Below are 23,350 nucleotides of genomic sequence, written 5' to 3'. Positions count from 1 at the left end.
CTTCAGATATCATGGTGTGCTCAGGAATGATCAATTTCATATCAGTAATCATGCCCTGAAACTAGCACAATCAGTGGTGAACACACTGCTGGCACTCAGTTTTGGGAGCAGGTTGAGAAGGAACAATATGTAAAGATATACTTGGGTTTTCTATTGACTGTTGTGTTGTTTTCTGTGTTTTTCTTTCAGGCTGAGTCATGTCCTGGATTTGCCCTCAGCGACGAAGCAAAGGGTCTAGCCACTGACCTCAAAGGAAGCCTCGTTGAGAGATACAGTGACCTCTGTGGTGAAACCCCTTACCTCGTTCGCCTTTCAGTGGATTGTAGCATTTCGCACTGGGGATTCTGACATTGAGCTACAGCAATGTCCAAGCCACCAATACAGTTAAAGAATTGATGTCCAGTTAAATAATTCTCACAGATAGTCAATCAGGAAGACAAGTTTAAAAGAAAAATTTACACAGAACAAAATATGAATTAAGGCAAACACACTGGATGATGGCAGAAGCTGAAGAACAATTGCTATGACTGAAGCTGGAGGTGTGCCCTGTCGCTTTAGACCCACTAGTCAACAAATCATAGCATAAAAAAATTCTCTAATTACAAAGAAGACTAATTAAATACCTTATCTATACCAGGTTTTAAACAAGAAGATCTATTAATTAGATTACTTAAAACACAGATATTGGTTTATTATCGAATGGTTGGTTAACACAGTCAGTAATGTTGAAGTATATTCTTCTAAATATCTCCAAATCATATCCACAAACACTCTCCCAGACACACATCTACTGACACACATACATACCCATGCACATAGCTCTAGGAAAAGGAACAATCTCTGTAGAGCTTAACTTTATGGAAAAACAAATCAGTTTGGCCAAAGAGTTATTCTTGAAGGCAGAGGGATAAAGCACAGAATGTCCCAGAGTCTGATCTTCTGGTATTGTGGTCAAATCATTAAACACAATGTTATCTCTGAACTCTTGCAGACTGTTTGTTCAGCAAATAAAATCTTGAGCTGTTCCTTCAATCACTCTTTCAAAAGAACAAATGGTTTTCATCCTGAACTCATTATTTTCTCTTCAAAAAAGGAAGAAAGAGATCATCTGGGCAGCGTGGTCTTTTCAGGCTTCCCTCCAATTCAGTTTGCTTTTTGTAGGCTTTCCTCCAATTGAACCAAAGAAAATAAGTATGTCTTGAAACCAGTTACTGTTCAAAACAGCCCCAGCGTGGACTGCAGCAAAACAAGCAGTTACCACCCATCAGAGATAACAAGGTGCAGAGCTGGATAAACACAGCAGGCCAAGCCTAGGCCCGAACCGTCAGCCTTCCTGTTCCTCTGATGCTGCTTGGCCTGCTGTGTTCATCCAGCTCTGCACCTTGTTATCTCAGATTCTCCAGTTACCACCAATCATGTGGTTCCCGGGAAGTCTTGTTAAAAAATTCTCTGATGTCCACAGTGAACTTTCAATGAGCTCTTTTATCAAACAACCACAGTTATTTCCACAGGACACCAAGTAAAGCTGTTTTCCTTTATCATCAAAACTTAAGTCCTCCTCCCAACAATATTAAATATGAAGCAGCTCTGTAACTCTTGCATTCCTGGAAAAAATAAACATTGTTTTTAAATTGTTTCATTGTAAAGTGTGAACCAAAATTATTTTTAAAAGTTAAGACACATCCGCACACATTCTCATTCAATCTTTCCATTAACACATATTTATCATTGATATCTTCTTAGTACTTAAACAATTTGACAATTTGACAGGGTGACATACCTGATAAAGCATTGGCAATTACATTGATTTTTCTCACAATGTGGACAATCTTTATTAAGTGTTAAAGACTTAAAAAGGTCTTGAAAAGATCCTATCAAAATAGTCCAATATTTTGGTCCATTTTTTCCCACGAAGGCTAGGGGTTTGTGTGCAGTACCAATGTCTCACTGATGCCATGACAGACATAAACTTCAAAATATTTTTCCATGATAGTGTATTGCTTTTTGTGTCAACTTAGCTTGAAACAGAATTGCTTCTACTCCAAAGTCACTAACATCAACTGACACCTTGAAGGGTTTACTTTAATCTAGTTGTGACTGCACTGGTTCATTGATCATAATAGCTTTCAACTTCTCAAAAGGTGGCTTGCATTTCTGTAACCACATTACTTTGGCTTTCTTTTGGGAGAAAATCATCAGTGGAGCAATCACGGTGCTGAAAAATTTGGTACAAGCTTTCAATAAAACCCACACATTCCCAAAAATCTCAATATTTTCCATTTAAGGGAAGGGAACATAAAAGTTTGTGCTTTTGTTTTTACACTCAGTATTTTACTCCCATCTTTGCAAATTCACTTTTGGCAAGTTTTATCACCAAGTCACCCAATTGTAATTTCTTCAGCAAAGCTCCTAGTTGTTCCAAGAGGTCCTCACAAGTATCATGGTATATCAATGCATTAATAAAATAAATTTCTCCACTTATCTGCTCCTTTATCCACCCTCCATCACTGCCTCCCCCCTCTCTCTATTTACTCCAGAGTCTCCTTCCCCGCCCCCATTTCTGAAGAAGGGTCCAGACCCGAAACATCAGCTTTCCTGCTCCTCTGATGCTGCCTGGCCTGCTGTGTTCCTCCAGCTCTACACCTTGTTATCTCTATTGCACAATTAGGAATACTGACTACCACTAGATTCATCTGTCTCTGGGAACATGCTGGTGTTTTTTGAAGAAGTAGCAAAAAGAATCAATGAGGGTATTGCTGTTGATGTATTTACAAGGACTTTCAAAAGGGCTTCAATACAGTGCTACACAACAAAGCTATGAGAATATTTAAAGCTCATAGAATAAAGGGGATATAAAATGGCTGAGTAATTGGAAACAGAGTAATAATCAATAGATACTTTCAGGACAAAGGCTTGTGGTGGAGTTCCCAAAGGTCAGTATTGGGAACCTTGCTTTTTTGACATATATTAATAATCCAGATCTTGGAGTGCAAGAGACAAGTTCAAAATCGCAGATGATACAAGACTTGGAAGCTTTGTAAGGAGGACAATGTAGAATTCCAAAAGAACCTAGCAAATTGGTCAAGTGGTCTGATAGTGGCAGATGAAATTCAATGCAGAAAAACATGAGGTGGTGTGTTTTGTAGGAAGAATGTGGAGAGACATTATAAAAATGGGGTACAATAGTTGAAAGTGTGCAGAAGCACACCTGTATTTGTGTACAGATAATTGAAAGTGACAGAACAGGTAGAGAAAACAGTTAATAAAGCACACAGTATCCTTGGTTTTATTAACAGGAACACAGAGTTATACAGCAAGAAGGTTATGCTAAACTTACACAAGGCAGTTGTTAGATCTCAGCTGGAGTACTGTATACAATTCTGGGCACTGCACAATAAGAAAGATATGAATGCAATGGAGACAATTCAGAAGAGGTTTACAAGAATGGTTACAGGGATGAGAAACTTCAGTTATGAGAGCAGATCGGAGAGGTTTGGAACTGTTCTTGTGGGAAAGAAGGCAGCTGACAAGTAATCTGACAGTAGCTTTCAGAATCATGAGAAATCTAGATACAGTAGATAGGGAAAAATTGTTTCCACTTGTTAAATGATCAAGGACAAAAGGGCACAGTTTTAAAGTAAATTTGCAAATGTAGGAAATATGATATGAGAGAAAGAAAAACTTTTCAGACAATGAGTGGTTCAGCTTTGAAATGCCATGGAATTGTAGTGGAGGAGAGTCAATTCAGTCTTTCAGATTGATTGAACAGAATAATTTGTAAGGGCATGGGAAAATGGCAGGAGAATGGCACATAATGCTCATTGGAGAGCCAGTGTACTGAATGGTCTCCTTCTGTGCTGTAACATACCTGTGATTCGGTAATTTTTAGCCTGAATGGGATTGCTTGAGATTGGAAAATGATATGACAAAGGCTGATAGCTCTTTAAGAGACAAAAAAAAACTGCAGATGCGGAATCCAAGGTAGACAAACAGGAGGCTGGAAGAACACAGCAGGCCGGGCAGTATCTGGAGGAAAGAAGTAGTCAATGTTTTGGCTATAACCCTTCTTCAGGACGTTGATTGCTCCTTTCCTCCAGATGCTGCCCGGTTTTCTGTGTTCTTCCAGCTTCCTGATAACTCTTTAACCCTGGGTGTTAAAGAAACATGACAGTATCCGTTTATCAAATGTGTTTTAGTAAGGAATCTGGTAATGCCATCTCTTTCAGTACAATCTTCCAAGTAGGAAATTAGACAGGGTTCTACCATTGTTATTACAAATATATGAAACAGATATAGAGGGAGACCAATCAACACTTTGTAACTGCTCCAATATACAATAAGATCATGGCAGACCTGTTTGTGTTTTGAGTTCTTTAATCCCATCCATCCCTAATAGCCTTTGATTCCTTTCCCAAACTAGAATCTATCCACCTCTGCCTTAAAAATATTCAATGGCCCCATCTTCACCAGCTTCTGATACAGAATTTCAAAGTCACATAACCGTCTGAGAGAGAAAAATATCAATCTCCTCATCTCTATCTTGAAAGGGCAAGCCCTAATTTAAAACCGTGCACCCTGACTCTGAACTGACACAAAAGAGGAAATAACCTCTCTACCTCCACCTTGTCAAAACCATTCAGGATCTTAAACATCTCAAATAATCACCCCTCAATCTTCTGAAAGTCCAATGGAAATAAACACAGCCTGTCCAACCTATCCTAAGATACGTACTCTCTCCAGTTATCAATCTAGTAAACCATCTCTGAACTCTTTCAGTACATTTACAGCCATTGTAAACAAGGAGACCAAAAGTGGCTCAGTGGTTAGCACAGCTGCCTCACAACACCAGGGACCTGGGTTCAATTCCACCCTTGGGCAACTGTCTGTGCGCAGTTTGCACATTCTCCCTGTGTCTGCATGGGTATGCGCCAGTTTACCCCCGCAGTCCAAAGATGTGCAGGATAGGTGGATTGGCCATGCTGAATTGCCCCTAGTGTTCAGGGATGTGTAGATTAGGTGGGTTATAAGGGGATGGATCTGGCTGGGATGCTCCGAGGGTTGGTGTGGACTTGTTGGGCAAAAGGGCCTATTTCCACACTGTTGGGATTCTATGAAATCTTTGTCTTACATGGAGAGATTGAGCAGTCTTGGTATTTAGAGTTTAAAAGAATGAGAGGAGATCTAGTTGAGTTATATAAGATATTAGAGAGGATATTTCTCTTTGTGGGGTAATCTAGAATGAGATGTCATAGTCTTACGCTAAGGGGTAGCTGATTTAAAAGAGGTAAGGAGAAATTACTTCTTTCAAATGGTTCGTGATTCTGTGGAATTCACTCCCCTACAGTGCAGTGGATGCTGGGAGATTGAATAAATTTAAAGAGATAGACAGATTTTTAATTAGTAACGGGTTGGAAGTTTATGGTGAGCAGACAGGAGAGTAGAGTTGGACCAAGATGCGTTCCACTGTATTTCTATTAAATGGCAGAGCAGGCTCAAGGAGCTGAATTGTTTACTCCTGCTCACAGTTCTTATGTTCTGAGGTATTCAAGATGTGGTGTTACAAATGCTCTGTATAACAAATAACCTTTTACTTTTATGTTCAATTCAATGCAGAATCCGGTTTAACCACCTCCATAAATACACTTAGTAGACTGGGAAAGGATGGGGTTTGTGTGTATGTGTGTGTGAGGGGATGGGGGGCAGGAATGGGGCTGTGATGTTGGTTAACACAATGGGTTTCATTTTGGACCGGATGGCAGATCCAACACAACAGTTCCATTGAATCCTCCTCTGTGAGAAGGCTTTGCGATGATTGAGATCGAGTGGTGTCCATGCAGCAATTGCAACTGGTTATTTAATCACCCAAACAGGGCAAGAGATGAGCTGATGTGGGAAAAAGACCATTTTCCCAGGTACTACTTGTATTGCTGCTCTGAATTTGTGAATGAGGCATATATTGGAGGAGTGAAGAGAATGTTTTTCCTTTATGTGTCATTGTCCTGTTAGAGCTTATTAACACCACCTCCATAGGATAATTTTTCATCTTTAACATCAATGGCTTTTTTTCTGTGAAGTGGTAATTATCCCTCTCAGGGTGTATAAACTTGTTTTGTATTGTGTTAAATATTTCTTTAAACATCCTCCAACATTCTTCAGTTGTTTTAGCCATTAGCAAATTTTCCCACTTTACTGAGGAAAGTCTCTGTCACACCTATTAAAATCAGCCTTACCTAATCTAAAATTCTAGTAGCTGATTCATGCTTTTCACGTTCAAATGCTACTTTGAACTCGGCCATGTTGTTATCACTGTTTGATAAATGTCAATAAGGACGCCAATTATATCCAGCTTGTTACTCATTACTAAATCCAATATTGCTTGTTCCCTTGTTGCATCCAGGACATATTGCTGTATGAAACTATGCCTGACATCTTGCTGTATGAAACTATCTCAGGCACACTCTAGATATTCACTACCTTTCTGACAGGTGCCCATCTGGCTCTCCAAATCCATGTTAAAGTTAAAATTCCCCATTAATACTAGACTTTGCTACACACTTGCCTAATTTCTGCATTTATACAATCTAGCACTTCAGTACAGCTATCAGTGGGTCTGTACACGACACATATTACAGTTCTACATTCTTTACTGATCCTCAGTTTCACCCATAAGGTCTCCACTGAATGCTTTCCCTTTATTATATCCTCCCTCACCATTGAAGTAATTTCGTTTCTAATCAGTTAGACTTTTCCACATCTGCAATTTTCCTTGTAAACCTTATAACCTGGTATATCTAGTCCTGATCATCCTGAAGCCATGTCTCAGTAACGGCAACTATATTGTAATCTCCAATTTGAATTTGTGCCTGGAGCTCATTTATTCTTTACCACTCTGTGCATTCACGTATAGAACTTTTATTTGGGCCATACACTGTAACCTGCCCCTCAGCACTGATGCACTATTCACCTGTTTATTATTTCTCTTTTCCAGTTTAATCAATACACTTCTTCTAGTGCTTCCACTACCTGCCCTACCTGCAGCAGGATTCTTAACTCCCAATTAAACACTTCTACTGTTAAATCATCAAACTATATCCCATGGTACAATTGCTGAATCATTTTTTTCCCTTTATGTTTTCTTATAAGAAAATCAACCTGTTCAGAGATGTTAAGTCGCAACTCTGAAGCAGGTGGGACTCAAACCTGGGCCTCCTGATGCAGAGATATGGACACTACCACTGCATCACGAGAGCCCTCTCATTTTTTCCTTTTGATATTTTCAATCAATCTGTTCAAAGATACTATTACACCCCACTAGAGCAGGCAGGATTTGAAACCAGGCTAGAGGTAGAGACATTACCAATGCATTACAAGAACATTTTTTCTTTTTCTTCCTATCCAGAAGTGCTCTTACACTCAATGGAACACTTCTTTTTCCCAAGACCAAACCATTTGTGACTTTTTCTTCCATTTATTAACCTTCACCAGTAAATCACCATGTTTCCATTTGAATAATGTACATGCAAATTCTGTTGAGGAGCTTTATTTTTTATTTTAATTCTTTGAAATATTTTAATCAATTATTTAACCAACTTCTCAGCCTATATTTTACAGCCACAAATCAGCTACATCTTACATAATAAGTGGCGTGATATCATCGCGTCAGCATTTCGACATCAACCCATCAGTAATACAAAAGGCAAACAGATGCCAAAGTAGGAAAACCAACTCCTTGTGAAAAGATATTCTCAAGCAAGTGAGTTTGTTAAAAAGCCAATCGATTGAAATTTTTCATTATCCACTCCATTTTACTCTGGTCACATGTGAACAGCATTGGAATGGAATTAGGCCAGGTGTAAGGAGATGGCACAAGGTTGAATGAAAATGCCCACAATTGGGACCACAGGACTACAGAACAGCAGTTTTTGCTGCTATAAATAGGCTTCATTATTTTGAGATTTTTATAGACTGACGTAGCAATTAATGATACAAAATGAAAGAGCTTTTAATGAGTGGCTGGGGACAACACACAGTTCACACCTTAACCCCTCTCCCACCGGTTGTCCTCCCTAACCCTCTCTGATGCTGACTGGCTTGTATTCCCGCTGGCTCATCACTAATAACTGGCCGATACTTAACTCAATGTGCTAAAGCAGTGGAATTAAGAAAATGCAGACTGCACAGTTCCTGTTCCACTTCCCTCAGCCTGCCAGGGACTATAAATCCTACATCCTACCATCTCATTTGAACTATAAACAAAGAAAGTAGAAAAACAGTGGTTTGATACTGTGTTCCCTCCAATTCTATTTTCTCTGCAAAATCAGGAAATTCAAAACATTATATTGAGAAAAAGGATCCTGGCAAATACGCAGGTGAAATTTCAGCTCAAAAAGATGTAGCATAACTTGTTGGAAGTTGAAGCTGACATTGTCATGTTACGGATGATGGGATGTGTACTTTGTAGTGAGATCAACAATTTACTTCATTAAATAATGAGATTTCTGAATTGAGAAAAATAGAGAAATGACAGAAAAGGAATACATCAGGAATACAGAAGGATTAAAGCAGCTACAGAAAAATAACTTGCGCTGCATTTCTTAATCTTTGTGAACATCCTGGGCAATTTTCACTTCAGTAAATAACATGTGTCAGTGATGTGCTATTATTTTGCCATTCAAATGAGTTTAAGAGTACAAAGCAAGCACTCCTATTTTTCCTTCTGCCTAACAGAAAGGACAAGTTACTTACTTGGTTTTCAAAAGTGTGCTGGTTATGCTACTATTCTCAAGATTAATATCAACTAAGTCATTAAAATTTAAGAAAATGAGCTCAAATTTTATGACAGTTTGAGGTTTTAAAAGTTCTGTTCTAGAAACCTGGCAATAAAAAGTTGTGTCAGCAAGTGATCATGTCCATTGAATCCTACAGTGCTGAAAGAGGCCATTCAGCCGATCGAATCTGCACCAACTCTCTGAAGAGCATCCTACCCAGACCTAGACCCCTACCCTATGTCCATACGCCCCACATTTACCATGGTTTACCCACTTAGCCTGCACTCTATGGACAACTTAGCATGGCCAATCCACCTAACCCATACATCTTTGGACTGTGGGTGGAAACCAAAGCACAGTTGAAACCTACACAGACACAGGAAGAACGTGCAAACTCTGCACAGTTGCCCAAGGCTGGAAGTGAACCCAGGTCGCTGGTGCTGTGAGGCAGCAGTGCTAACCACTGGGCCACTGTGCCACACCAATTTTGCTGTTGGATTGCTGTAAGAATCAAACCACTGATTCCTGCCCTTTATGGAGGGAACATGTGGTCCCGGCCTGGTCTGGACTTCACGTGACCACAACCCACATCCAACATTGTTGACTTAGCTGACCTTTGAAGTAGCTACTCAATTAAATTCTTTCACGTGAGCTCTCTGTCTAAGGGCAGATTCAATCTGCTGTCTATGGGCCTGAAACGTTTGAAAGGCTTAATATTGAGAAGTGCCATAATCACCAGCCCCTGTGATGATGTTGTAGAAGAACAGCTTAGGATCGTGAAAGAGCTCACATCTGGTTCTCCTGGAAGTCTCCAACACTATCTATCATATGAATGTAAGCTATAACTAGTTACTAACATGCAATAAATTCTCAGAGATTCTTTGAGTTAGACCTGGAGTTGTTTTGCTGTATCATACTCGACCAAGCAAGATTCCTATCATTAAAGAGGATGGTGCCAGCAAACTTCATCATGGGACAGCAGGCCAGCATGCCCATACACCACATCTCCCATATAACCACCTCCACATGGTCCAAAATCCATCCCACACTGTTGTCATCAAGGTGGGTGGCATCTTGGAGGGGTGCCGACCTCAATGCATGCAGAGAACCACCCCTCCCAACCCTACACTCCCCACAATGATGTGCTCTCCTTCCTTCTTACATGTGTAAGACAATAGTTTATTCCTCTCCTGCTATTAATAGGGGAAGCGATGACCTAGTGGTATTATTGCTGAACTGTTAATCCAGAGATGCAGATAATGTTCTGGGGACCCTGGTTCGAATCCTGCCACAGCAGATGGTGGAATTTGAATTCAATTAAATATCTGGAATCAAGAATCTAATGATGACTGTGAATCCATTGTTGATTGTCGGAAAACCCCGTCTGGTTCACAAATGCCCTTTAGGGAAGGAAACTGCCATCCTTACCTGGTCTGGCCTACTTGTGACTCCAGACCCACAGCAATGTGGTTGACTCTGAACTGCCCTCTGGGCAATTAGGGGTGGGCAATAAATGCTGCCTAGCCAGATATGCCCTCATCCCATGAACAAACAAAAAAAAATACAATACCTGATGGATTCTGGGAGGTGTCATTTGATGAGCGTCATTTGATTGATTTTATCACTCCATTTGGGTGAATTTTCTTTGGCAGACTGCTATTTACGATCACTCCAATTTCAGAGATTTTCCTGAGAAATACGTCAACTATAAACCGAGGTATAGGAGATGCCATATTGGTATATGTGTAAATTATCAAGTTTTAAAATGCCAGCAGGTCAAATGGCTTCCTCTCAAAGGAAGGTGTAAATTTTCCAATGAATTTATTCACTTCTTGGGACATATTATTGGCAAAGATAGGATAAGGCCAGGCCCATAAAAACAGAGAATGTTGATGAATCTCCCACTCTGAAATCATCATAATTGGCCAAGATTTCTAGGTATGGTAAACCAGTTGATAAAAATTTTCATTTCACTTGGAAACAATGGAATCCTTGAGGAAATTATGCAAGAAGATGCAAGGATAGCACCAGGACTCGCATCAAAAAGACACTTCGCAAAAGATCGAAGACGCGCTGATTTCAAAAAATGTCCAGGCGCCCAACAATCCATTCTTTGCAACTATCATAGCCACAGGATTGTAACTACAAGCACAGGAACTGGGCTTTCTCTGGAGCAATCAGATGCGTTTCAAAAAGTAGTGCATCACATCTGCTGGGCATTGTCAGCCATGCAGAAAGCTGCACACTTATAGAAAATGAGGCTCTCTTGATCACATGGGCATGCAAGATTTCTATATCTTTGACCTGAAAATTTTGATAGAGACATACTATAAAACCTTGGTTTCCCTTTTGCGTAAGAAAGAAATTGGCAAGGGCGCCTCCACAAGACACAGAGGTTCTGATTCTGCCCCATGAGGTCCGCCTACGAGACCAAAGATATTCAAGAGAACGTACAAATCATGCCAGGCTCTCCAGAGTGCCTGTTGACAGTCGTACAACACATCAAGAGAAATGTCTTGGTGAAACCTGAATTGTATACTTACAAGGCAGTGATATAGTGACCAGCAACCCAAAACAGGCTCAATCAATCGAACAAGAACTAAAGAAAGACTGAGAAAATATTGCCATTCATCACTATTGTGTTGATAGAACCCTGCGGGTCAACTGTGAAGATCTACTTTGAACAATGACAGTATTCCATGATTATATTCGACTTCCTGGTGTTTGATGGAAGGCTGGTCATTCCAGCTTCACTCAGGACAACATCCTCACCAAGATAAACCAGGGTCATGGAGGAGATGACCAAGTGCAGAACCAAAGTTGGCCAAGTTAGTGAGGTGGCCAGGGATTGCAAAGGCAATTGAGGACTTCTAGATGTTGTGAACCCTGCACGGTTCATGGCCTGAACAGTGTGAGCCAATTGCCCCCACTACTTTCCAGGCCATGGTAAAGAGTGGGAACTTTAATAGGTGGTCGTACCTCATTGCTGTTGACATTTTTCCACAGTGAATAGAGGTAAATAAGTTACATAGCACCATCACAGAGGCTGTTGTCAGGGTTTTGCACGAAATGGTCATTTACGCATGGGTTCTTTGATCTGGCCTTAAACAACAACGAAACACAGTTTACTACCATGTTTGTCCGCCGTTTCACACATTTGTCTGGATTTGAACATGTAACCAGCTCAGTGAGATACCCAGAGTCAAAGGGGGAAGCTAAGAAGAAAAACATTGACTTTTTAACAGCCCTGTTATTTTACCATTCTACCCCACTGCAATGTGGTTTATTGCCATCAGAATTTCTGACCGAAAGGAAACTGAAGACTCAACTCTCTAACGTAGCAAAGAGGTAACTCCACAGAACAGTAGTAATTATGTAAAAGGGAGCTGTCATATTGCAAGAAGCAGGTCACTCACTATAGCCGACAGTTCCATGCACCACAGTTGCCACACGAGAACCAAGGGCAACTGATATGGATGATGAACCTCAGCAGGAATGGTACAGTCATCCAAGAGTCAGCAGACCAGCAGCAATTGTTAGTCCATACTAACTGAGGGAGTTGTCAGGCAGAACCATATAAACTTTGATTCATTGTTCCATCATCATCTGCTAATGTTTGATTGGGGCAAACTCAGTGACAACACTGAGTTACAGACCAACCAAGGTCAAGTTCAGAATCAGGCAGTAATCTACATCTTCCTGTACGAGACAAGTGTTTCTTCCCATTAAGACTCAACTGAGGTTTATCCTCTACCAGTGCTAATTAGATAGCTCAATATTGTACGAGAAGGTGGATTGCTGGCAAACTGCTGCAAACGTGAAAAAAAATTCTTTGCAGTATCAAAATACATTTCATTATAAAATAACAAAGGTGACTTGCCAATGAAGATTTTCACTTTCATTTCAATAGTACGCTGTTTAGTCACACTGTGTACAATGACAAAAAGCAGTATTATACACAACTACAACAATGTGCTACAACACATTTGCCACAGGCTCTCCATTCTACGTAACTCCCACACTCCCACAGACAGACCGAGATCATTTCAGTATTCTATTTTTAGATCTCCCATGATTAGCAGTACTTAATCCAACTTCTCATTTACTGGTGCAAACGTCTTCATGTGGTAAGAGTTCAGTTTCACAAAACCCAAAGTGTGCAAACACTCGGCATTACTTTTAAATGCAAATTTCAGAAGTCAATAATCTTACCAGGAGTCCAAAAATGATATTTCTACAATAGTAAAATCTTCCCTTGAATGTGGAAAATAGCAAGTCCTAACCACAAGTGCTGAGGTCATCACCCTACTGTTCAAATGTTAGTTGACATGGAGCCAGATCATAGATTTCACAAGACCATTAGGAGCAGGAGCAGGAAGAGTCCATTCAGCCCAATATGTTTGTTCTGCCATTCATTTAGATCATAGCTGATCTGATAACTCTCAACTCCATTTTTCTGCCTTTTCCCCATAAGTCTCAATTCCCTGATAAAAATCTATCACAGCTTTGAATATACTTAAAGACCCAGCCTCAAAAGCCATCAGTGGTAAAGAATTCTATAAATTAGCTAGTCTCAGAGAAGGAATTCCTCCTCATTACAGTCTCAGATGAGCAGCAGCTTATTCTGAGATTTTGCCTTCTGGTCCTAGCAAGGGGAAACAACCTCACAACATCCACCCTTTCAAGTCCTCTAAGAATCTTGAATGTTTCAATGAGATCACCTCTCAAAATCCAACGAGTACAGGCCCAACCTTCTCAACTGCCCTCCATAAAAAAATCTATCCATGCCAGCATCAACCAAATGATGCTTCTCAGGCAGTACATCTTTCCTTAGATAAAAGGACCAAAACTGCTCACAATATTCCATAAGACCATACGAACAGAAGATATAGGAGTAGAATTAGGCCACTCAGCCCATCAAGTTCACTCCACCACTTGATCATGGCTGACATATTTCTCAATGCCATTCTCCTGCCTTCTCTGGGTAACTCTTGATTCCCTTACAGTCAATAACTTGGCCTCCATAGCCTTTTGTGGCAATGTGTTCGACAGATTAACCACCCTTTTGCTGCAGAACTCTCACCTCGTCTCAGTTCTAAAGGGTTGTCTCTTCACTCTGAGGCTGTGCCCTAAGGTCCTCGTCTCTCTTACTAGTGGAAACATCTTCTCTACGTCCACTCTATCCAGGCCTCCCAGTATTTTGTAAGTTTTAATCAGATTTCACTTCCCGCTCTCCCCCCACCCCTAACCCATCCTTCTAAATTCCATTGAGTACAAACCTGGAGACCTCAACTGCTCCTCGTATGACAAGCCCTAACTTTAGTGGAGGCTGGAAGTCAATAGGATGCCCACCCACAACCCTCCTACCAATTTCAATGCCCCCACCCACCAAACTCACTATGGGGAAGGCATTGAATTTCACCTAAAATTCCCCACTACAACCACTTATATGGCATTATGTTACGATTAACAGAAACTTCAAAAACTTGCAATATGAATGTTGGTGGGATTTTCCTTTACTATACAGAGTTGAAAACAGTTGTTAGTAAAAATCCATGAAACTGTTCACTATTTACAGAAATTTATCGGCATCAGATATTTCTGTTTCCTGACGTTTCACCCTCTGAAACTACCAGAAATGGACACTTGCCAGCTTGACTGTGGTACATGCTTCCTGAAAATTTATAAGTAATAGGAAAGTATACATCTGTTATGTAGTGCAGTCTTCATGATTTACAACCTACTGTTTTAACTCAATCTTCTTGATGCAAACATCATTTTCCAATATCGTAGAAATCTGAGAAAGAGTCAGTTACAGCTTAAATAAAATCATATATTTCTGAACTGTGTTCAGTTCTGGTCTCCCTGCTATAGGAAGGATGTTGTGAAATTTGAGAGGGTTCAGAAAAGATTTACAAGGATGTTGCCAGGGTTGGACAGTTTGAGCTATTGGGAGAGGCTGAATAGGCTGGGGCTATTTTCCCTGGAACGTCAGAGGCTGAGGGATGTCCTTTCAGAAGTTTATAAAATCATGAGGGACATGGATAGAGTGAATAGCTGAAGTCTTTTCCACAGGGTAGTGTAGTCCAAAATTAGAGGACATAGGTTTAAGGTGGGAGGGGAAAGATTTAAGAGGGAACCAAGGGGCAACATTTTTACGCAGAGGTTGGTGCATGTATGGAATGAACTGCCAGAGGAAGTGGTTGAGGATGGGACAATTACAACATTTAAAAGGCACTTGGATGGGTATATGAATAGGAAGGGTTTAGAGGAATATGGGGCAAATAATGTCAAATGGGACTAGATTAATATAGGGTATCTGGTCGGCATGGATGAGTTGGAACGAAAGGTCTGTTTCCATGCTATATATCTCTATGACTCTACGACACTAAAAGAAAAGCTACAAGATGGGAAAAGAATAAAACAATATTCTTTACTGGGTTAAATTTTTAATCCCTATCCAACAAATCTTATTATCGTCTCAGGTATGTCCATTCCAAATTCAAAGACATAAATGCACAGCAGATTCTGGTTTTGTTCACCGAGAAGCCTGCTCTGACCAGGAAAACAAAACAAAGAACTTCAGCAGAGACAAGATGGAACATTTTTTTAAAAAATTCTTCCAAGAAATTCATCCCGTAGTAGAAGAAACATACAAAGGGGAGGATGAGGGAACCATGGCTGGCCAGGGAAATCAGTAACAGTGTAAAAGTAAAAGAAAAAGCATACAATGTGGTAAAGATTACTGCAAAACCAGAGAATTAGGAAATCTTTAAAAACCAGCAGAGGATAACTGAAAAAGCAATAAGGGGGGGAGACTATATGAGAGTAAGATAGCTAATAATACAAAATAAGATTGCAACAGTTTTTAGATATCTAAAAAGGTAAAAGTGAGAGGCAACAGTGGATATTGAACCACTGGAAAATGAGGCAACGAAATGGCAGATTAACTGAACAGGTACTTTGCATCAGTCTTCATGGTGGAAGACACCAGTAGCATACCAGAACTTCGAGAGTCAGGGGCAGAGGTGTGTGTTGTGGCCATCTCTAAGGGGAAGGTGCTGGGAAAGCTGAAAGGTCTGAAGGTGGAAAGGTCTGAAGGTGGAAAAATCACCCCAGACCAGATGGACTACACCCCAAAGTTCTGAAGGAGGGAGCAGAGGAGATTGGTGGTGATCTTTCAGGAATCACTGGAGCCTGAATTAGTGCCAGAGTGGAAAACGGTTAATGTAACAGTCCTGTTTAAGAAGGGAGGGAGGCAGAAGACAGGAAACTATAAGTCAGTTAGCTGGACCTCAGACATTGGTAAGATTTTAAGAGTCCATTATTAAGGATGAAATTGCAGACTGCTTGGAAATGCATGGTAAAATAGGTTGAGTCAGCATGGATTTGCCTAGGAGAGGTCATACATGACAAATCTGTTAGAATTCTTTGAGGAGGTAGCAAGCAAGTTAGACAAAGGAGAGCCAGTAGAAGAGATCTATTTGAATTTGCAGAAGGCCTTTGACAAGGTGGCACACAGCAGGGTGCTAAATAAGAGCACATGGTCTCAGTGATAAGGTACTGGCACCGATAATGGATTGGCTGACTGGCAGAAGGCAAAGAAGAGGGATACGGGGGTCTTTTTCAGAATGGCAGCCAGTGACTAGTGGAATTCTGCAGGAGTCCATATTGGGACTTCAATCATTCACACTATAGATTAATGACCTGGATAATGGAACTGAGAGCATTGTGTCACCTGCAAACTTAACAAAAGATATGTGGAAGGACAGGTCGTGTTGAGAAAGCCAGGAGGCAGCGAGAATTGGACAGGCTAGGAGAGTGGACAAAGAAATGGCAGATGGAATACAATGAGGGAAATTGAGAGATTATGCATTTTGGTAGGAAGTATAGTCTATGCTTCTACTTTCTAAATGGGGAAAGGCTTCGGAAATCTGAGGCAGAAAAGGACACGGGAGTCCTAGTTCAGGATTCTCATAAGCTTAACATCCAGGTTTAGCTGTCAATTAGGAAGGCAAATGCAACTTAGCATTCAAGAGGCTAGAATATACGAGCAAAGATGCACTGCTGCAGCTGAATTAAGTCTCTGGTCAGACCACTTTTGAATACTGAGAGCAGTTTTGGGCCCTTATCTAAGGAAGAATGTGTTGGCATAGGAGGGGGTCCTGAGGAGGTTTACAAGAATGATCCCAGGAATGAAGGGTTTGTCATTTGAGATGCAGTTGTGGTCTCTGGATCTGTACTTGGAGTTTAGAAGGCTGACGCGTGATATCATTGAAACTTAGAGAATACTGAGAGGTCTGGATAGAGTGGATGTGGGGAAGATATTTCCACTAGCTGTTCAGACTAAAATCAGAGGGCAGGGCCTCACAGTGAAGGATGACCCTTTAGAACCAAGATGAGCAGAATTTCTTCACCCAGACAGTAGTGAATTGGTGGAACTCATTGATGCAGGAGCTGTGGATGTCAAGTTATTGAGTGCTTATTTAAGACAGATAGTTTCTTCATTAGTAAAGGGAACAAGGGTTACAGGGAGAATGAGGTTGAGAAACATATCAGCCATGACTGAAGAGCAGAACAGACTCGAAAGGGCTAAATAGCCTAATTCTGCTCCTGTATTTGTGTGGTCTTCTTTGGATGAAATAAGGTAATTGCTACCCAAGGTATTTATGCAAATTCTTTATAAAAATTAAACAATGCATGTTCCTGACTAAAAGTCCCTTATCAATTTCCATCTACAATTTACATTTGTGAAATGAGATCATTTATGCTTTATAACAAGATGTTCTGAAGCCAAATACAAGGAGAGTTCAGTCATGCAGAGGAAATGAGAATTAACTGTTTGGTCTTTCAAATGGTTCATTCACCAATTTTAAAAAGATGTCATGGTAGCTTTCTGTAGCCCATCAGCAAATCTTGAGGTGCAAAGCGATGGGCATAGGTGTGGGGGTGGGGTAGAGCGAGAGGGCTTTCATCAATCCACAAGCTCCAAAACCACTAACCTGCCTGCCCACAAAAGGTAGTATGGCCAAGGAGCTGGAATGAGGCTTCCAATAAGCTAGAAATTAACTATTAAAAACATAGGAGCAGGAGGAGACTGTTCGGCCCTTCGTGCCTGCTGCACCATTCAGCACGATCATGGCTGATCATCCAACTCAATAGCCTAATCCTGCTTTCTCCTCATAACCTTTGATCCCACTGGCCCCAAGTGCTATATCTAGCTGCCTCTTGAATACATTTAATGTTTTGGCATCAACTACTTCCTGTGGTTATGCATTCCACAGGCTCACCACTCCCTGGGTGAAGAAATGTCTCCTCATCTCTTTCCTAAATGGTCTACCCTGAATCTTCATACAGTGACCCCTAGTTTTGGACACACCCACCCATCAGGAACATCCTTCCTGCATCTACCCTGTCCAGTCCTGTTAGAATTTTAAGTCTCTATGAGATTCCCCCTCATTTGCCTGACCTCTAGCAAAAACAATCCCAACCTAGTCAATCCCTCCTCATACGACAGACCCGCCATCCTTGAAATCTGCCTGGCAAACCTTTGCTGCACTCCCTCGAGAGCAACAGCATCCTTCGTCAGAAAAGGAGACCAAAACTGCACACAATATTCTAGGTGTGGCCTCACCAAGGCCCTGTATAACTGCAACAACACATCCCTGCTCCTATACTCAAAACCTCTCGCAATGAAGGCCAACATACCATTGGCCTTTTTTACCACCTGCTGCACCTGCATGCTTACCTTCAGTGACTGGTGCACAAGGACACCCAGGTCCCGCTGCACACTCTCCTCTCCCAATTTACAGCCATTCACGTAGTATAACCTGCCTGCCTGGTTTTTGCTTTCAAAAGTGAATAACCTCACATGTATCCAAATTATACTGCATCTGCCATTGATCTACCCACTCACCCAACCTGTCAAGATCATGCTGAAGCATCACTGCATTCTTGTCACAGTTCATCCTCCTACCCAACTTGGTATCATCTGCAAACTTTGAGATGTTATAGTTTGTTCCCTCATCCAAACCATTAATATACATTGTGAATAGCTGGGGTCCCAGCACCAATCCCTGTGGCACCCCACTAGCTACTGCCTGCCAATTTGAAAAAGACCCATTAATTCCTCTCTTTGTTTCTTCTCTGCCAACCAATTTTCTATCGCTCTCAATACACTTCCCATAATCCCATGCACTTTAATCCTGCACAATAATCTCTTGTGCGGGAATTTGTCAAATGCTTTCTATAAGTCCAAATATGCCACATCAACTGGCTCGCCCTGTCAACTTGACCAGTTACGTCGTCTTAGAATTCCAACAGATTTGTCAAGCATGATTTCCCATTCATAAATCCATGTTGACTCTGTCTGATCCTGCTGCTTATTTTCCAAATGCTCCACTATAAAGTCCTTGATAATGGATTTCAAAAATTTCCCCACTTCTGATGTTAGGCTTACTGGTCTTTAATTCCCTGTTTTTCTCTACCTCCCTTTTTGAATATTGGAGTGACATTAGCTACACTCCAATCTGCAGGAACTGTTCCAGAGTTTATAGAATCCTGGAAGATGACCACCAATGCATCCACTATTTCTCGAACCACTTCCTTAAGTACACTGGGATGTAGATTATCAGGTCCTGGGGATTTATCCACCTTCAATCCCATCAACATTTCCAGCACCATTTCTCTGCTGATATTGATCTCCCTCAATTCTTCCCTCTCTCTAAATCTGGCATTCTCCAATATTTCTGGTATCTGATTTGTGCCCTTTTTTGCGATGACAGAACGAAAGCATGTATTCAGTTGCTCAGCCATTTCTTTGTCCCCTATTATACATTCCCCCATTTCTGTCTGTAGGGGACCTACATTTATCTTCACCAGACTCTCTCTCTTCACACACCTATTAATGGGTACCCCATCCACTACTGCCAACACTCACTCTCTTCACGCACTGATGCACAGCGGCAGCATTGTGTACCCACCAGCTACAAGATGCACTGCAGGAACTCACCAAGGCTCCTCAGACAGCACTGGCCAACTGTGACTTCTACCACCATGAAGAACAAGGATAGAAGATGCTTGGGATCCCATCACCTGCAAGTTCACCTCCACGCCACACACACCATCCTGATATGGAACTATATCTCCATTCATGCACTGTTTCTGTGCCAAAATCCTGTAGCATCCTCCCTAACAGCACTGTGGGTGTACCTACCATCAGTCTTCCACCTTCAAATGTCAAAGGACAGGTGCAGTTCAAAAACACAACTCAGCACCATCACCTGCTCCAAGGCAGTTAGGACTGAGCTGAGTTGCTTCTCAGCCAATTCTATCCAACCATTATATTCTGAAAATGGACGTAGAGGAAGAATAAACAAGGTGCTCAGGAAAGTGGGTTTGAAATAAAGGATTAAAATATACAAAAATGTTTTCCAGACTTCTTCAACATGGAGCAGAAGGAATTGAGCAAGAGCTTCACATTTTAAACATAGTACAGTACAGTACAGGAACAGGCCCTTCGGTCAGCCATGTTTGTGCTGACCATGATGCTGTGCTAAACTAATCCATCTACCTTTTAAATGTTGCTATGGTATCTGCTTCTACCACCTCACCCGGCTATGCATTCCAGGTACCTATCACCCTCTGTGTAAAAAAAAAAACATTTTTTGGCTTTTTCTTCCTCTATTCAAAGTTATAATGAATGTATTCCTGGAATTCCAGTTTTATCATTAAAAGTAACAGTTTTTATTCCAGCATCTATAATTTGGTTTTGTGATACTAAATTAAAAACATTCAATAACATCTATCTGCTTAGTAAATTATCATATACCTTGCTTAACTGCTGTAGATTCGGCACTGTCTACAGTAACTTTTCTTCTTAAATCTAAACAGTGCACAATGGACCTAGCCCCAGATTTTCTGACATTAATACAAGCTGATGTCTGAACATTATAATATTCTGTCTAGCAAACTATAAAGGGTATGGGAACACAATTAATAGCAATTCGCTGTGGAACTATCAAGAGGTGTAGATAGGGCCAGAAAACCGGTGACGATATTAATAAAACAAAAAATAAACCCTCAGAACCTGGTACAAATCATTGTTTAGATAACATTTTGAACATGTAAGTTTTAGGCACTCAGATCTATCTATTGTGAACAGTTCATGGATTACTTAAAGAATAGTTTCAGGGCTTCACAATACTGTATTAAAAGAGAATGAAAACCCAAACTGAGGTCTTGCATTCTAATTTTCTTCTCATTTGAATCGAGCTCCACATATACCACCATATATTTATTGCCTCATGCAAGTGTTTCTTCGTAACTTTTGGTGTACTTTCTGGAGAAAGGATGTACTGGCACTGGAGGGGGTGCAGAGAAGGTTCACTAGATTGATTCCAGAGTTGACAGGGCTGGCTTATGAGGAAACATTGAGTAGACGGGGACTACACTCGAGGGAATTTAGAAGAATAAGAGGGGATTTTATAGAAGCATTGAAAATTATGAAGGGACTAGATAAGATAGAAGCAGAGAGGTTGTTTCCACTGGTGGATGAGACTAGAACCAAGGGGTATAGCCTCAAACTAAGGGGGAGCAGATTTAGCACTGAGTTGAGGAGGAACTTCTTCACCCAAAGGGTTGTGAATCTGTGGAATTCCCTGCCCAGTGAAGCGGTTGAAGCTACCTCATTGAACGTTTTTAAAGCAAAAATAGATACATTTTTGAACAGTAAGGGAATTAAGGGTTATGGTGAGCGGGCTGGTAAGTGGAGCTGAGTCCATGAAAAGACCAACCATAATCTTATTGAATGGCGGAGCAAGGTCAGTGGGCCTGATGACCTACTCCTGCTCCTGTTTCTCATGTTCTTATAACAGAGTGGGTGGCGGGTGGGGGTGGGGTGAAGAATTAATTTTGATCAGGGCTCGAAACTGACAGTAGTATACTAACCACCTGCTACACACTCTGCCAACTTGTCCTTTCAGTGCATAGATTTGCTCCTGTCCATGGCCTGCTGTTTCTGAAGTTGAATTTCCTAAGTTCATGGAAAGCATCATGACCCATTTCAACTATTTCCTCACCTAGACATCTGCACACACACAGGGTGACAAGAAAGCAATCAGCAGTGGTGGTGAGTTACAGTTCACTCAGGGAGACCAAGCTGATGTCACGAGGCACCTGGTACGGTCTGTGGCTGTAGATAGTAATGGTAGAGGCTCCAAAGTATGTTCCATCTCAGTTAATTGGTATTCTCAGCTGGTGATGTGACACACTGCACCACTGACACTTCCAATAAGCAGAAGCCATCCCTGCTCTCAGAAATAAAAACAGAAAAACGCTCAAAAAACTCAGATGCAAGATTTTTTAAAAAAAAACCCTCGTTTGACTGAGAATGCAGGCTAGGAGTTTTAGCAAATCTAAAATGTGGCTGAGATCTTAATTGGTAAATAAACAAAAGATGGCCCTAGTTGTTGAAGGTTAATAACTGCTGCTCAGAATTGTGGGGAAAGCAACTTCAAATTACTTCCCCTTCCACTAATTAGATGTGTATTTTCATCTAGATTATGGTAAATTAATTAAACAGATTGAAACAATGCTCCATACAGGTTCATGCAAGTATGCTTGAAAGTACTACCAAAGTTTATAACATTTCACCTAGATTTAACACTGAAAATTTGAGAAATCATCTGGATTTACATACATTTTAAGTAAATAGAGAAAGTAGAAAACTTGACTTTACAGATTTATTTATTTTTTTGAATTGAATATTGTTGTGTTTTCAGTGGCAAGTGTGACAGTTAGTGATTTTCCTTCATCTCAGTCCCTTATAATTAATTTACAAAGCAAGTGCACTCAAGGAAGATAAATCTCTGCGGTTACAAAGTGCATCATCGCACAGAAATAAAAGCTCTGCGTCAGTAAGGCAATTTGAGCACATGATTCAAAAACTCATACAAAAAAAATCAATATCTAAAAAAATATAAACCATTAATATTAAAGACACCAAAAAATCCCAGGAGTTGGTTGGTGGAGAGATAAAAAGGAGAGAGAATATTTCCACAGCAAATTAAAACTAGAATTAAACAGAAATTGGTACAGTTATTCTCAATCTCCATAATCCCAACCAAATTAAGGAGGGAATATTTTGAAACCTATTGTCCAGTCCTCCTTAACTCCTCAGTAGGCACACAGCATCCATGGCTTGAAGGATACTGTAAAAAGAGATTAAATGGGTTAGTCAAACTGTCGTCATATTCATTTTGACATTCAACATACTGTTGGATCCAAGGAAAATAGTTTATAAAAACTAGATGTATATTCACTGAACTTGATTCACAATACTGCTAGGGGGTTGGGGAGAGTGGAGGAATCCTCACAAAAGGTAGGTGTTGGACTGGTTCACTTAACAGCACTTCTCCCCTTCAGACAAAACATTGTGCAAGTTTTTGCTGGGTCAGTTTGACTCAGGAGTTCTTTAAAAAAAGAACTGGGACACAAGGGTGGTTCACGTGCCAACTCTACATCCAGCACACTCTGACCTGGTTGGCTCTATTGAAGAAGAATAGAAAGTGGCTGTCTCTGCA

The 23,350-nt window shown here is 40.7% G+C and overlaps 1 long non-coding RNA gene across 1 annotated transcript; it reads right to left on the bottom strand.

Annotated features, from left to right (window-relative positions):
- Positions 1-666: 666 nt before the first annotated feature.
- On the bottom strand, positions 667-23,340 carry LOC125483664. The gene is made up of 2 exons (XR_007262606.1): positions 21,848-23,340; positions 667-1,604 (listed from the first exon to the last, which is right to left on the bottom strand). It is a non-coding gene; the product is annotated as an uncharacterized LOC125483664 (long non-coding RNA).
- Positions 23,341-23,350: the final 10 nt, after the last annotated feature.

The sequence above is a fragment of the Rhincodon typus genome, chromosome 8 (assembly GCF_021869965.1).
Source record: "Rhincodon typus isolate 14 chromosome 8, sRhiTyp1.1, whole genome shotgun sequence".
In the NCBI taxonomy this organism is placed as follows: Eukaryota; Metazoa; Chordata; class Chondrichthyes; order Orectolobiformes; family Rhincodontidae; genus Rhincodon; species Rhincodon typus.
The sequence above is the reverse complement of the archived record's forward strand: the minus strand, read 5'-3'. Positions and strand labels throughout refer to the sequence as shown.